Below are 14,580 nucleotides of genomic sequence, written 5' to 3'. Positions count from 1 at the left end.
TGTTCTTCGTTTTTCCGCTCAATGGTAGGTATAGATCTTTTTTATACAAATAATCTTCCATCTACATCTTCCACAACTAACAATTTTGGCCATTAAATTTTTCAAACTTATACCTACCATTATCCGCCATTACTCCCACTCGAACCAGGAACCCTTCTCTTCTACGAGTTTAACAACCAAATAGACCTTCGACTTTGATACCCGTTGTTAGAAAATTATATATTATAGGTCAATGGAACATATAAAATATTGCATAAACACAAACATAAAAAATGCATAAAACAAGAGAGACACATATATATGTGGTTCACCCAATTTGGGCTACGTCCACAGAGAAACAATCAGTCATTTCTTTATATCATGGAAAATTTTAGGGGCGACTTTTCGCCCTTGGGCTAAATTAAGGGGTTTTATATTTTTATTGGGCGAATATTTTGTATCATAGTACATTGTTACAAATCGCCTTAAATTTATTTTATAAAAAAAATAGGTATGGAGGTTAGCCCACCTTATTTTAAGGGAGAGGGTAAAAAAGGTAAATTCAGCCCTTGAAATTAGGAGTTACAATCTTCCGTTCGCCATCATTTTCAAGAAATGTATTTATGATAGTTATAAATAAAAATATAAATACAGTGGAGGTATGGTAAATAAATAAAAGCCCTTTTTATACTTACTCCAAAGGTATGGTAAATAAATAAAACCTCTTTTTATATTTAGTCCATATTCGTCTTTCTATTTAAGAATGCTCAAAAACGAAGTTTCATTTAAGTGAATCCTATGGGCCAAATACCATATTTATAAAAGAGGTATGGTAAATTAATAAAAATATAAATAAACGAGAGGTATGGTCAATAAGTAAAACGTTTTTTTATATTTACTCCATATGTCACCTTATATTTATGAACACACAAGTGTGTAAATAAATAAAAATATAAATAAAGTGGAGGTATGGTAAATAAATAAAACCTCTTTTTATACTTCAAAGGTATGGTAAATAAATAAAAATATAAATAAACTATAGGCATGGTAAATAAATAAAACCTCTTTCTATATTTAGTCCATAACCCTCTTTCTATTTAAGAAGGCTCAAAAAAGAGTCTTTATTTAATGGAATCCTATGGGCCAAATACCATAACCCTCTTTCTATTTAAGAAGGCTCAAAAAAGAGTCTTTATTTAATGGAATCCTATGGGCCAAATACCATATTTATAAAAGAGGTATGGTAAATTAATAAAAATATAAATAAACGAGAGGTATGGTAAATAAATAAAACATTTTTTTATATTTACTCCATAAGCCACCTTATATTTACGAACACTAAAAAAAATGTGTTATATTTAGGTGAAGCCTATGGGCCAAATTATTATTAATACCATGCAAAAAAACATTATTAACCCTAATATTAGTATTAATAAAAATAAAGATGGCACATGGTATTGACCCATGGTATTCACATGGAATGCAGCCTATTTAAAGAGAGGAATTAAATTAGCATATATCCATCTTTACTCAAGGAGGAATTAAATTAGCATATATCCATCTTTACTCTGGATCAAATATCATGATATGCAAACTAACATAGAGTGAAAAAATATTTAATTCCTCTCGGGGCTTGGTAGATCAAGAGGAAAAATGGATCTTGTAATTTAATGTCACTTAAACATTTTAACTTGGTTAGAATAAAAAAAAAAAAAAAAAACAATTATTAATTTTATTAATTTTTATAAATTATTAATAGTAGTTTTTAAGCTCCAGGTTTATGATAACCCATGGTAATACCATGGTATTCATGTGAGCATAGACTATTTAAAGGGGAAATTCTTTCAGCTTAGATCCATCTTAATTCCGGGTCTACCAAGTGCTGGGAGGGATAAATAAATTTAACCCCTCTAAGAGTGGTAGATGTGGAGTTAAGATGGATATAGGTTGGTTTTATGATAATGAAGATATTAAATAGACTTAGGAAATTATATTGTGGTAGATGTGGAGTTAAGATGGATATAGGTTGGTTTTATGATAATGAAGATACTAAATAGACTTAGGAAATTATATTGTAAAAAAAATCTTAAGGTGAATGGTTAAAGCTACATTTAGTCACTTCACAAAATTTAGTAAAAAATATCGATATCTGCATTAATATTGGTTTTTCTGATTTAACAAAAAAAATTCAAAACAATGAAATCTTAACTCTTTCCGCATCACCCTCACAGAAGAGAGATAGTAGTTTCCCAGATTTCCCATCATTTTTCAAACATTCTCAATATGATATCTTCATGCAAAGGTTAAGGTATTGATCTTGGATTAGTTGTTTAAAAAATATGTTGGTTTGTACAACCTTTCATCTTCTCTGCTATTCTTGGTTTGTCGTAATGATCTGTAGGGGTTGGGTCAGTGCAGCATATTGTCCTAAAAGACAGAGATTGTGCACCAAAAAGGAAATTAATCCACATGTTACAACGATGTTAAAAATGGTATGAAGGTAGTGAATTATGGTAATAAGAAATTTAGATTGGGAGAGACGTAATTAAATTTTATTATTTAATTAAATATTTCCACTTAAAATAATAATAAATCTACATTTATATATTTATATATTGATTGGAAGGCTTCTGACAATAATCACTTCTTTCCATTAGATCTCCTTCAGGCCTTTGGGATACCTACTACTTCATTATATTATATAGTTGGGGCTTGCTACTTGTTGGCTTGTTGGGGTAAACAAACTTGATGTGTTTTTTTTATATCGCAGCTCGAGTCTATGGAATAAGAAAAAAATTTGATAGCTTGGCAAAAGTGGTAGAGAAAACATTAATCTCTCCTACCATGACAAACATGGCCACTAAAACTTGCAACATTATTTGTAGGAAGTGAAAATTATGTTTCTTTTTTCCAAACATGTATGTTAGTATATTGCAGTTTAATGAATATATTTTATTATTATCATATATGGTTTCATACTTTAACAAAACAGTCACCAAGACTTCACAATGTTTTATTATTAAATGAAAGATTTTCCAAGATCTTACAAGATTTTGTAATTCAATGAAAGATTCGCCATGACTTTACAAGATAATGTAATCTGGTGAGAAATTCGCCAATATATATATATATATATATATATATATATATATATATATAGTGATAAAATCTCCTCCCATTTTTCTTATGTATCATGGAGATTTGCCCATTTATTATACATATAAATTTAGGGTGGTTCTTAAAATTTTCCTTGCTTTATATTATCTAGAAAAATGAAGAGATACAACCTACAACAGCTCTGTTGTAATTTCCTCTTCGCTCTCACACAGCCTCCTCTCTCTTTCTCGCTTATAATACACATATAAATAACTGCAATATAATTCCCTTATATAAATCGAGGGGTTGTCTTCTAGGGAACAAACCCTAAATTAAACATAACTTCTAGTGTCACATCATCCACCTAATGAACGACTTAGATTGACTAATAAATTACAATATTTTACAAGGAAACTTTTCATTTTGAGGGCGTTGCCCTCGAACCCCCGCCACGAGGGACTCATAAAATCGTCGTGGCCCCCCTAGACCCAATGCGGCGATACCTCTAAATAAAGAAGACAATCATGCTCCACACCCAACAAGTGGATGCTCTTAGGGTTATTATCACAGAACTCAAGCTCTTTAAGGATGTTGCTCCAGATCAAGATCGAATCTTAAAATATTTTGTTATGAAACCAACTCACAAAAAGATAGAAAAGATAGATCAACGACTTCAAAGTCAGCCTCTTCGAGGGGGAAACCTCTTTTACATTACACAAATGAACGATTCTTGGATGATACAAATGATAAGGCCTCCTTTCTATATATAGGAGTCTAAGGGGTCATAATATAATCAAAGCCGACATAACAATAATAATATAAGGGCACAAAAATAACAATAGTGGGCTTCTATGGGGCACAGTAAATAACAATATGGGGACTACATGGGCACAACAATATAATAAGGGGGTTGCACTAATAAAAATAAGGGGTTACACTAGTATTATAGGGACCTAACATGCCCCTCTCCTTTAAAAAGTGTTGTCCTGAATGCTTGAGTAGTTTTGGATGCTTCTGTATAAAATTCTTGTCCTACCATGTGGAATCTTCAGCGGGTAAGTTCTTACACTTGATGAGATACTCTGAAATTGATCGATTTCATAGCTGTCGGGTTCTTGTTTCCGTGATTGCATCAAGTTCCAATATGATTTTTCCTTCCTTGTCAAGTTCTAACAATATTGTTTGAACTGGGAGCTTGTCACCTATAACCTTCCTTAAGCATGAAACATGGAAAATTGAGGGCACTTGGGAAGATGCAGGAAGCTCCAATTTGTATGCCATAGTACCAATCTTTTGCAACACCTTGTAAGGACTGTAGAATTTTGGTGATAATTTATTATCCTTCTTAGCTTGCTTGAGGGACATTTGTTTGTATGGTTGTATTCAGAAAAATACCTAGTCACCTATATCAAAACTTCTTTCACTGCGATGTTGTTCTACCTGTTGTTTCATTCGATTCTGCGTGAAAGTGAGGTTATCATTTTTCTTCTTGATATGTCATTCTATCTTGAGAGTTTTAGGAGTGGTAATTCTTGCCAATGCATTACAAGATATGTCAGATTCATTTCTTCTTTCTCTGGGGTTGGTTCCTAGTGCATATCCTCTTCTTTTAACGTTTCTTGATCCTTTTCTTCCTCCTCTTCACAATTAATGTAAAATAATTTCTTCTCAACACACTTATGATGTTTAGTGTATTTGCTATCACAACTGTAACAAAAGTCAGTTTCTCCTTTTTCTTCCAATTTTTGTGGTGTCAACCTTGTAGGTTGTGGAAGGCTAGGAGCAACAACACTTCCATCTTTATAATTGTGAGTGATAAGATTTTTTGTTGCCATAATTTTTCTTTCAATTTTTCTTGCCAACCTGAATGCCTTCTTCAATGAATTAGGTTCTCAAAGACGAACCTCATGTTGAATTTTATCCTTGAAAGTCCCTATGAAGACATCAATCCTCTGCTTCTATGGAATATCATTTACCCTTATATTCAATTTTTGGAAGTCCTCAATATGCTCTGCCATTGAACCCTTTTGTTTGAGATTTATCAATTGGCTAAAGAAGGTGTTGCTCTGTGTATCCTCATAATGTGCTATTATTTCCCCCGTGAAAATTGACCAGGTGACAAGTCGTTTATGAGAAAAAAGTCCTTCATACCGTAAAATTTGATTCAATTCTAAATATAAAGATGCAATACGTACCTTTTGTAACAGTTGCACATCATGTAGATCAAAGTATTTCTCCATCTGTAGAATTCATGTTATGGGATCCTTGCCATAAAACTTCCTCATATTGATCTTTGGAATATGGTGGGTCTTCAATCGAATGTTAGATTCTATGAAATCATGATTAACATTCATTTTTTTCTCATCATGAGTTTCCTCTACTACCTTTTCGTCATTAGGAGGCCTTTCTTGTAGCAGCTTTGTCCCACCTTCCTTCAAACCTTCCATGTCTTTCTTCAAATCTTCCATGCATTTCTTAAAATATGCTTCCCTACCATCAATATTAGCTTCCATGGCACATATAAAGCTATTTATCTCAGCTTTGATCTCATTCCTCAAATCATCCATCCAATTTTGCTTACTAGGTGATTCAATTTTCTTGATTCGAGTCATTCTTTTTATTGCTTTTAGAATCTCGATCTTGAATCTGTTGTATCTCTAAAATTTTGGATCTCCAAGATTTGAAATTGCAACCTGAAATAGCCCTCTGTGTCCTCTTTCTAAATCCACCAGTCTGATCGAAATTGGATTCTCCAAGAAAGAGTTATGCCCAATCTCCCAAGATGACCTAATTATATACTTTTTTAGTAGAACTAACTTGTATGAAGTACAATGTGTCACTGTTTCGACCTTAGGACCTGAAACCGATACACAGAAAACTACAGGCTATTCTCTTTTTTTAATTTTTTATGAAATTTTAATTTGATGCTCAGAGAGAAAGTTATGACGATTTTCCCCAAGTCACCTGTTTGGGATGTAATCCGGGAGCCTTCAAAAACCCTAAATGTCTTCGACCATATATTCGAACATATAGCTACACAAGATCTGAAATTTGGGCCCGCAATTCACCAATATTTCGGCTCAAATGAGTTTTAATTTTAGAGTCTGAACCTTCATAGAAAAAAATTATAGTGAAACAACCACGATGACCTGTTTGAGATGGAATTCTGGAGCTTGCAAAAAACCTAACTTCCTCAGATCATATCTCTGAAAATATAGCAAGACAAGATCTGAAATTTAGACTCGAGATTCAGAAAGATTTTGGTTCAAGCGAGTTTTTTTTAGCTTCTGAAACTTCGTAGAAAAAAGGTTATAGCGAAAATGCCACGATGACCTGTTTGGAGCAGTGAAACCCTAGAATCCAAAGCTCTGATACCAAATGTTATGAAACTAGCTCACAAAAAGATAGAAAAGATAGATCAATGACTTCAAAGTCAGCCTCTTTGAGGGGGCAACCTCCTTTACATTACACAAATGAAAAATTATTGGATGATACAAATGACAAGACCTCCTTTCTATATATAGGAGTCTAAGGGGTCATAATATAATCAGAGCCGACATAACAATAATAATGTAAGGGCACAACAATAACAATAGTGGGCTTCTATGGGGTACAATAATAACAATATGGGGACTACATGGGCACAACAATATAATAAGGGGGTTGCACTAATAGCAATAAGGGGTTACACTAGTAGTATAAGGAAACAATCAGTCATTCCTTTATATTATCTAGCAAAATGAAGAGATACAACCTATAGCAGGTCTACTGTAATTTCCTCTTTGCTCTCACACAATCTCCTCTCTCTTTCTCGCTCAAAATACACATATACATAGTTGCAATATAATTCCCTTATATAAATTGAGGGGTTGTCTTCTAGGGAAACAAACCTTAAATTAAACATAACTTCTACTGTCACATCATCCACCTACTGAACAATTTAGGTTGACTACGAAATTACAATATTTTACAAGGAATTTATTTTCATTTTCTTTTAGCTTCAAGGGCGCTGCCCCTGAACCCCTGCCAGGGGGGCTCATAAAATTATCGTTTCCCCCCTGGACCCAATGCGGCAATACCTCTAAATAAAGAAGATAATCAGGCTCCACACACAACAGGTGGATGCTCTTAGGATTATTATCACAGACCTCAATCTCAATAAGGATGTTGCTCTAGATCAAGATCAACTCTTGGAAGATTCTAACAAGTGTGATATTGGCCTCAATATGCCAACAATCAAAAGTGATTAATTGGCATGCTAATGCTTGCTACTGGTGTCTTTTCTACTTTTTTTCTATTCATGTCATCCCTCTGAATCAATTTACTGTCCCTGTGTTTATGTGTTGGTTTCGAAACTGTAATGGGTCTCTAGCCTGGTATTAATCTATAGTATGTAAAGGGTCTTTGGTCAAATTGTCCATCAAACAGCTATAGAAAATGAAAATGTAATCACTCATGTATTTGTTGTGACCAGGCACAAATTTAATATATATATATATATATATATATATAGATATATATGACATAGTTAACATTGAAATATTTTGCTTAATAGTGGCATTGGAATATTTTATTTATGGACCACATTGATATATGAAAATATTGTTTTGTTATCAATATATTTATACATTTAAATCAATATTACTCAACTTTGCATATTGAAATATTTTCTTTATGACTCATTATTTTTTTTAATATTATTAATATTTTTAAATGTCATATATCAATTTTATATTAAAAATTGAATTAATTACACATTCAGAATTGAATTCTGAATTAATTGGCGTTTATGATGATAACATGTGACTAAGACCAATATGGTTTATTGTAATATCCTTAATTTTGATTTTTCATTTGCGGGGATTGATGGATCTTATTGGGGAGGTGTTAAGCATAACACAATTTTTTTATTTGGGCATTCAAGACATTTTTGGCGCATGGGACTTAGGAGAAATGGAAAATTATAGCTTTAGTGGAATGTGAGGGGCACAAGAGAAGGAAATTCGACCCAATGGAGCAATTCATACTAGTGAGAAGAGAGAAGAAAGGAAGGGATGCAAATTAATGGAAGGTGGGGACCACCAAGGGAGAGAGAGCCAACAATTATAAATAGAGCTTGGAGGCCTCCATTTGGTATCTCTGATCATTTGACAATTCAACATTAGTCCTCTTGAATTGATTAGCCAAGACAATCGTGTTGTTCAACACAAGAAATTTCCGAGTTGGAATTCCACCCTCATTTCGAAGAACTTCCAGTGTCTCCCTAATGAGGAAATTTGGGGAGCTCTATTCAAAGTTTCCATTCAATGTATTTGCAAGTTATTTTAGCTGGTACATTTTTCTTCCAGGGCGCAAAAGTGGTTCAAATTGCTTGTGGGGAGATCAATTACAGAGGAGCAGAACCGAAGGATTTGAAGGGGGTTTTCCCCCAATTTAGACATAGATTTTGTGGTGATTAGCAGGGATGAGTTGAGAGAATTCTTGGGGCCGAAATTCTACCTTTTTGGAAGTGCATAGGAGCTGGAGGAATAGAGGTTGAGGAGATATAACGTCAGAGATTGAAGGTATTCCTCAAGGGAGAATTTAGCAAAAGTTGGGAGAGATTTCCATTGATGGATTTTAGATTAGTTTAGGAGTATTAGTTTTGTGGGGCATTTTCTGGCCAAATTGGGCAATTTGCACTTGTTGGGGGTCACCGGGGATCAGCGGATTCAACCCAAACGCTTTTTGGGTTTTTGTGGGTTTATTGAGAGGAGTCTCCGACTAATTTTACAGAATTTTTTGGGCGATATTCGAGCCTGAAATTATAATTCTTATATCATGGCGAATTGCTAGTTAGCTGAGGAATTTGCACCATTTTGTGGGTTCGACTTTGGCTTGGAGATAGGCCAAACCTTTTCTGGGTATTTTCGAGTTTGAGGAGAGGAGCTTGTGGCTGCAATTTCAGAGCATTCCAAGAATTATTTTGAGCAGGATGACCAGTTCCATTCAACATTCTACAATGGAGTTTTTGGGCAAGTTCAAGCTATAGATTTGGGCCAAGCCAATTCCAGCACTTGATCCTACACATTTTAACCTAGGGTTTGCGTTGCTTTTTGTAGCAAGCCCATGTTTTATGGATTTCAACCTCTTGTACTTGATTTTCCATGCATAATTAATAAAATGGTTCAAGACTGTTGCCCAAGTTCTAGGGTTTTCTGATTTGTGCTCTTGTTCATATTTTTATTGTTGAGTTAACAAGTCAAGAAAATTGGTAGTTTGACAAATATTTTGAAAATTAGAACACGTGTGAGTAAGAGTCGACCAATCCAAGAAAAAATGTTTTTCATCTTCAACCCCCTTAGTGTCGCAAATGTGACAAACTCTTTCGTCCTAAGGTGTTTTGAGAATAGAACAACGCAGCTCATTTTATTAGAAATAAGAAGTAAATGAAATTTTTTCATTTTTAATTATTCTTCTCTTTAGCCATTGAACTTTTATCTCTCTCTCTCTCTCTCTCTCTCTCTCTCTCTCGCTATATATATATATATATATATATATATATATATATATATATCATTTATTTATGTTTTATATTGAAATATTTTTTAAAAGTTTTAGAATTATACTTCTTCCTCAATGAGTATATATATACACTCCTAATCACTTTACTTTTTTGAAGTTGATATAATATTATGTTACTCAATATAGACATCAAAATATTTTATTGCTCTAAGCTCTACAACTTAGTAAGGTGGAGATGTAGTGTGCCTAGATGAATGTAAACATTTGAATGTAAAAATAATAAAATTCAATTTGTGATATTGTAATTTTGTTTTTATTAATTAAATTACCATTAGTTTATATATATATATATATAGCCTTTAAGTGTGACTTTTTGGAGTTTTTTGCGGATTTCTAGCCAAAAATTAGATGAAAAGAATTGTGGCCAAATTTTGATTTGTGTTACTTAAACTGGTTTTTTGATTGTATATGTGGATTCAACAGCCTCAAAAACCATTAGGGCACTTTGATTTTAAAGATTTCACCTGTCAAACTTGTGATTTCAATGAATCCATGTCAAGTTCTAGACAAATTATATCGGAAAATAAACTGGAAGAGCATAACCATATTTAAATTTAATTAACCAGTGTAGATCATCTTAACTCCAAATCTATCAAGAGCCAAGAGGGATAAAATCTCTTTTAGCTCTAAAAGAGGTTTGCACCTCAAGAGAATTGATCACTCTCGATACTTAGTGGCACTTGGTAGATTTGGAGTTAGATATATTTAGGTTGATTTAATTATTAGTTATAATTAATTTTAATTATGATGATAATTATTAACTTTTTTATTTTACTTTTATTTTTATGCAATTTGTCAAAATATTTACATAACATAATAGGAAAAAACATTACAACATCTGGTAGATTTGGAGTTAGATATATTTAGGTTGATTTAATTAGTAGTTATAATTAATTATAATAATGATGATAATTATTAATTTATTTATTTTACCTTAATTTTTATGTAATCGGTCAAAATCTTTACATAATGTAATAGGACAAAACATTGCAACATTCCAGTTGGCTATCACCTATTAAATCCATCTTAACCCCAGATTTACCAAGCACGTAGAGGGATCAAATCTATTTTCACTCTGAAAGAGATTTGCATACCAAAAGATTTCTACATGAATATCATGGGTTCTCGATAGGATGGGTCATTTTTATTTTAATTTTGTTATTTTAATTTTACTTTCATCTTTTTGTTTTATTTTGACCAAGTTAAAATGTTTACATCACATTACATTAATATTTTTATTTAATTTAATTAATATTTTTGTTTTTATGTAATTTGACTTAGTCAAAACATTAAACATTGCATTACAACATCTTTACCATACTAGGCTCGAAAGCCCCTTCACGGCAATTAGACGTTGTTATAATCATAATTCATTTCACAATCAAAATATTTTATAAATATTCTATTTTAATTTAATTTAATAACATTATTTTAATTAAATCTAAAAGTAATGTTAAAATTACTTTTGAGATATATCTAAACCTTATATATTTAATACTAGAATTGTTTCTATGGATATTCCATAGAGATTAAATCAAGGTTTTAATAAAATTAAAAACGAGAATACTTTTTTATATAGATACGTGAAATTTATATAATAGAAATAATATTATTAAGAACTAGCATAGATCTAGCTTAATTAAGGATCTACCAAGCTATGAGAGGAGAGGAATCAAATCATCAAATCTCTAGGTGCAAATCTTTACTCAAGTTTTGCATTAAAAGAAAAAAATTGCATCTTGAGATATTTGATCTTCTCCATGTTTGGTAGAGCTAGAGTTAAAATGGATCTATGCTAGTTTCTAGGTGAGAGTCACCACATATCCTTTATACGGATGCAATATCAATAATAAACTTAGCACATTAAAAGCTAAGTTGTGTGAGTGGTGAGAGAGATCAAATCTTTGCACCACTTGGTAGATCTGGAGTTAAGATGGATATAGTCTTATTTAATTATTAGTTATAATTATGATGAAGATCATTAGTTTTGTTATTTTATTATTATGTAATTTGACTTAGTCAAAATCTGTACATAACATAATAAGATAGGACATCACAACATCCCATCCATGCTAGGTGCCTCTAGGTGCAATAAACACATAAAAAAATTAAAATACTTACAATATAAGGTATTCACCCCACTTTACCATAGATATCATTCACTTATAGTTAGACTTTGTTAAAATACTATGGGTCAATATCATGGATTATCAATACCACATGCCCCAAGATAGTAACTAATTTAACAATCAAAATATTTTATAAATATTTTATTTTAATTTAATTTATTAACACTCTTTTAATTAAATCTAAAAGCAAAAAAATTATAATTACTTTTGAGATATATCTAAGCCTTATATCTTCAGTACTCAAAATATATTGTGCATATTCCATAAAGATTAAATCAAGGTTTTAATAAAATAAAAAATGAATATATATATATATATATATATATATATATATATATATATATATATATATATATATATATATATATATATATATAATTTTTTTTCCTTGAAGAAAAAAATGACTTTATTCAACTTGAAAACCAAGTAATAAAATTACATTATGTAGATGCCCAAAAGCATTTTCATCATATTAGCCTTTCGATCACTCCCATTTTCATGTATTAGCCTTGCAGCTGATGCACAAAAGCAACAAAAGGAATTACAAAGATTTTACAAGATTATGTGCGATAAAAATTACTTAATTTTCTTTTTATTCCTTTCCCATTTCGCTGATGCACAAAAGCAACAAAAGAAATTACAAAGATTTTACAAGATTATGTGTGATAAAAATTACTTCAACACCTTCCATCATAATCCTTGATTTGGAGCAGTTGCTACTATTGCTAGTTTTGATTTTGACAGCATAAATGCCATGGATCTCACTTTCTCAATCCAAAAATTAAGTGTGTAATCATCTCAAGACTCACACAACTTAGTAAACTTTTTTTTTAATTAAAAGCATTATAAAACACCAATAAATCCACTTTTACTGTGCTAAAGTTTATTGTTAATATTGCAACTTATCTAAAAGGAGATGTGGTGAAATATTTCACTCACTCTTAGCCAAAACCAACATAGATCCATCTTAACGAAGGATCTACCAAGCCATGAGAGTAGAGGAATCAAATCTCTAGATGCAAAACTTTACTCAAGCTTTGCACTCAAAAATAAGTTTACGTCTTGAGAGATTTGATCCCTCTAAGTGCTTGGTAGATCTAGAGTTAAGATGGATCTATGTTGATTTCTGGCTAAGAGTGAGAGTGAAATATTTCACCACATCTCCTTTAGAGAAGTTGCAATATCAAGAATAAACTTTAGCACAGTAAAAGTGGAATTATTGGTGTTTTATAATGCTTTTAATTAAAAGAAAGTGTCAGCTAAGTTGTGTGAATCCTGAGAACACGACACACTTTAACTTAACCTTTGTGTTGAGAAACCACGACCACTACACGCTTAATGTCACGCGCCTACACCTGCGGTAGTCTTTCAACTGCTTATAGCGAGGTGCGGCACTACCAATCGTTTTCTTTTCACCAATACTTGCGATTGTAGACTACGCCTAACATTCCATACTTAGTTTTATTTTTGTTACCTATTATTAATGTGTTCCTTTATACAAGTGAAAGCCCATAACATAATTTCACATAAACAACATTATACAAGAGAAATGCACAACAATATAAAGGGAGGGGCAACTCCCTACAATATGAGTATGCCCGAAACAATATATTATACAATCTTCAATGTTACAAAGCTTTACAAGTTAAATCTTGGGAAACCCCAAATTTACACTTAGCCAATTTTCAACTTCGGCAAACTCGGTTTCCCAGCTCGTCGGCGCCTCCGCACGGTTGCCGCACGACTCACCAACCCTTCGTTCACCTCGTCGCACGATCGTGTTGTTTGCCCAACTTGGGTGCGCCTCCAAGTCGCCACAAACGGGCGCCTCTGCACAAGTCACACCTCCATTCACAATCTCAACACTTCGCCAAAAGTTACATCGTGCACACTTGCACAATGGGTGGGCACTCACCTGAGTCACCCAAGAACCCATGCCAAGTCGTCGCACAAACCGGGCGCCACACCCGTGCACGCCTTTCTCCAATCGGCGGGCGACCCTGCCCGCGCCCTTCACCCAAAACCAAGAAACGCGACTTAGCTTCGTGCGGCCTCGCCCAAGAACAGGCACATCACCAAATTGCGCCTTCCTTCTTGCATCCATGCACTTAGACCTGCGCCTTTCTCCTTTTCATGAGCGAAGATGCTTGATCGATGAGCGATGGTGAAATGACTCCATTGCAAGACTTGTTTATATGGGTGGCAGGGCGGGTTAGCCTACCCAGCCGACTCGTCCTCCACGCCTCAACGCACCCCTACTCCATCGCAATACCATGTCGGCTTGTCTTCAAGTATGGGTCGGCCTCCATAAGTCTTAAAGCATGCCTCCACGCATATATAGCCAGCTCGCCCTCCTCTCTATACACACGCATTATAACATAATGCCATCACATAAGTCTAAGATCTCTCCTCGTTCAAACCGTGCTGTTTGTTCAACCCCCCAACTGCGCGCCCTTCGCGGTTTCACTTCGGGCGGAACGCGTTCAAGACTGTAGGTCCTTACATCCTCCTCCACCTAAAGTCGTTGTCGTCCTCGACAACATGCCATCCTGGTAGCCATCCACCAAGATCATCAATATCTGTCTCATCCATGATGTCAACTCCTCCACATACTGCAAACATCCCTGCAAAATATGTAAAACCACTGTCTCCATCATGTCTCGTCCCAGCGACCATCTGTCACCAAGATCACCATACCAAGGTATACACCCCACTGGTATGTCATACATCGGAAATCATCTCAATCCATGATCATCGATCACCCTGTCACAATCTCCACAAGTTGCTCCCCATCATGGAAGGTTGGTCCTTC

The sequence above is a fragment of the Pinus tabuliformis genome, chromosome X (genome assembly GCF_031772625.1).
Source record: "Pinus tabuliformis cultivar Carrire ecotype Pingquan chromosome X, CPIR1, whole genome shotgun sequence".
In the NCBI taxonomy this organism is placed as follows: Eukaryota; Viridiplantae; Streptophyta; class Pinopsida; order Pinales; family Pinaceae; genus Pinus; species Pinus tabuliformis.
Note: the sequence above shows the minus strand (reverse complement) of the source record.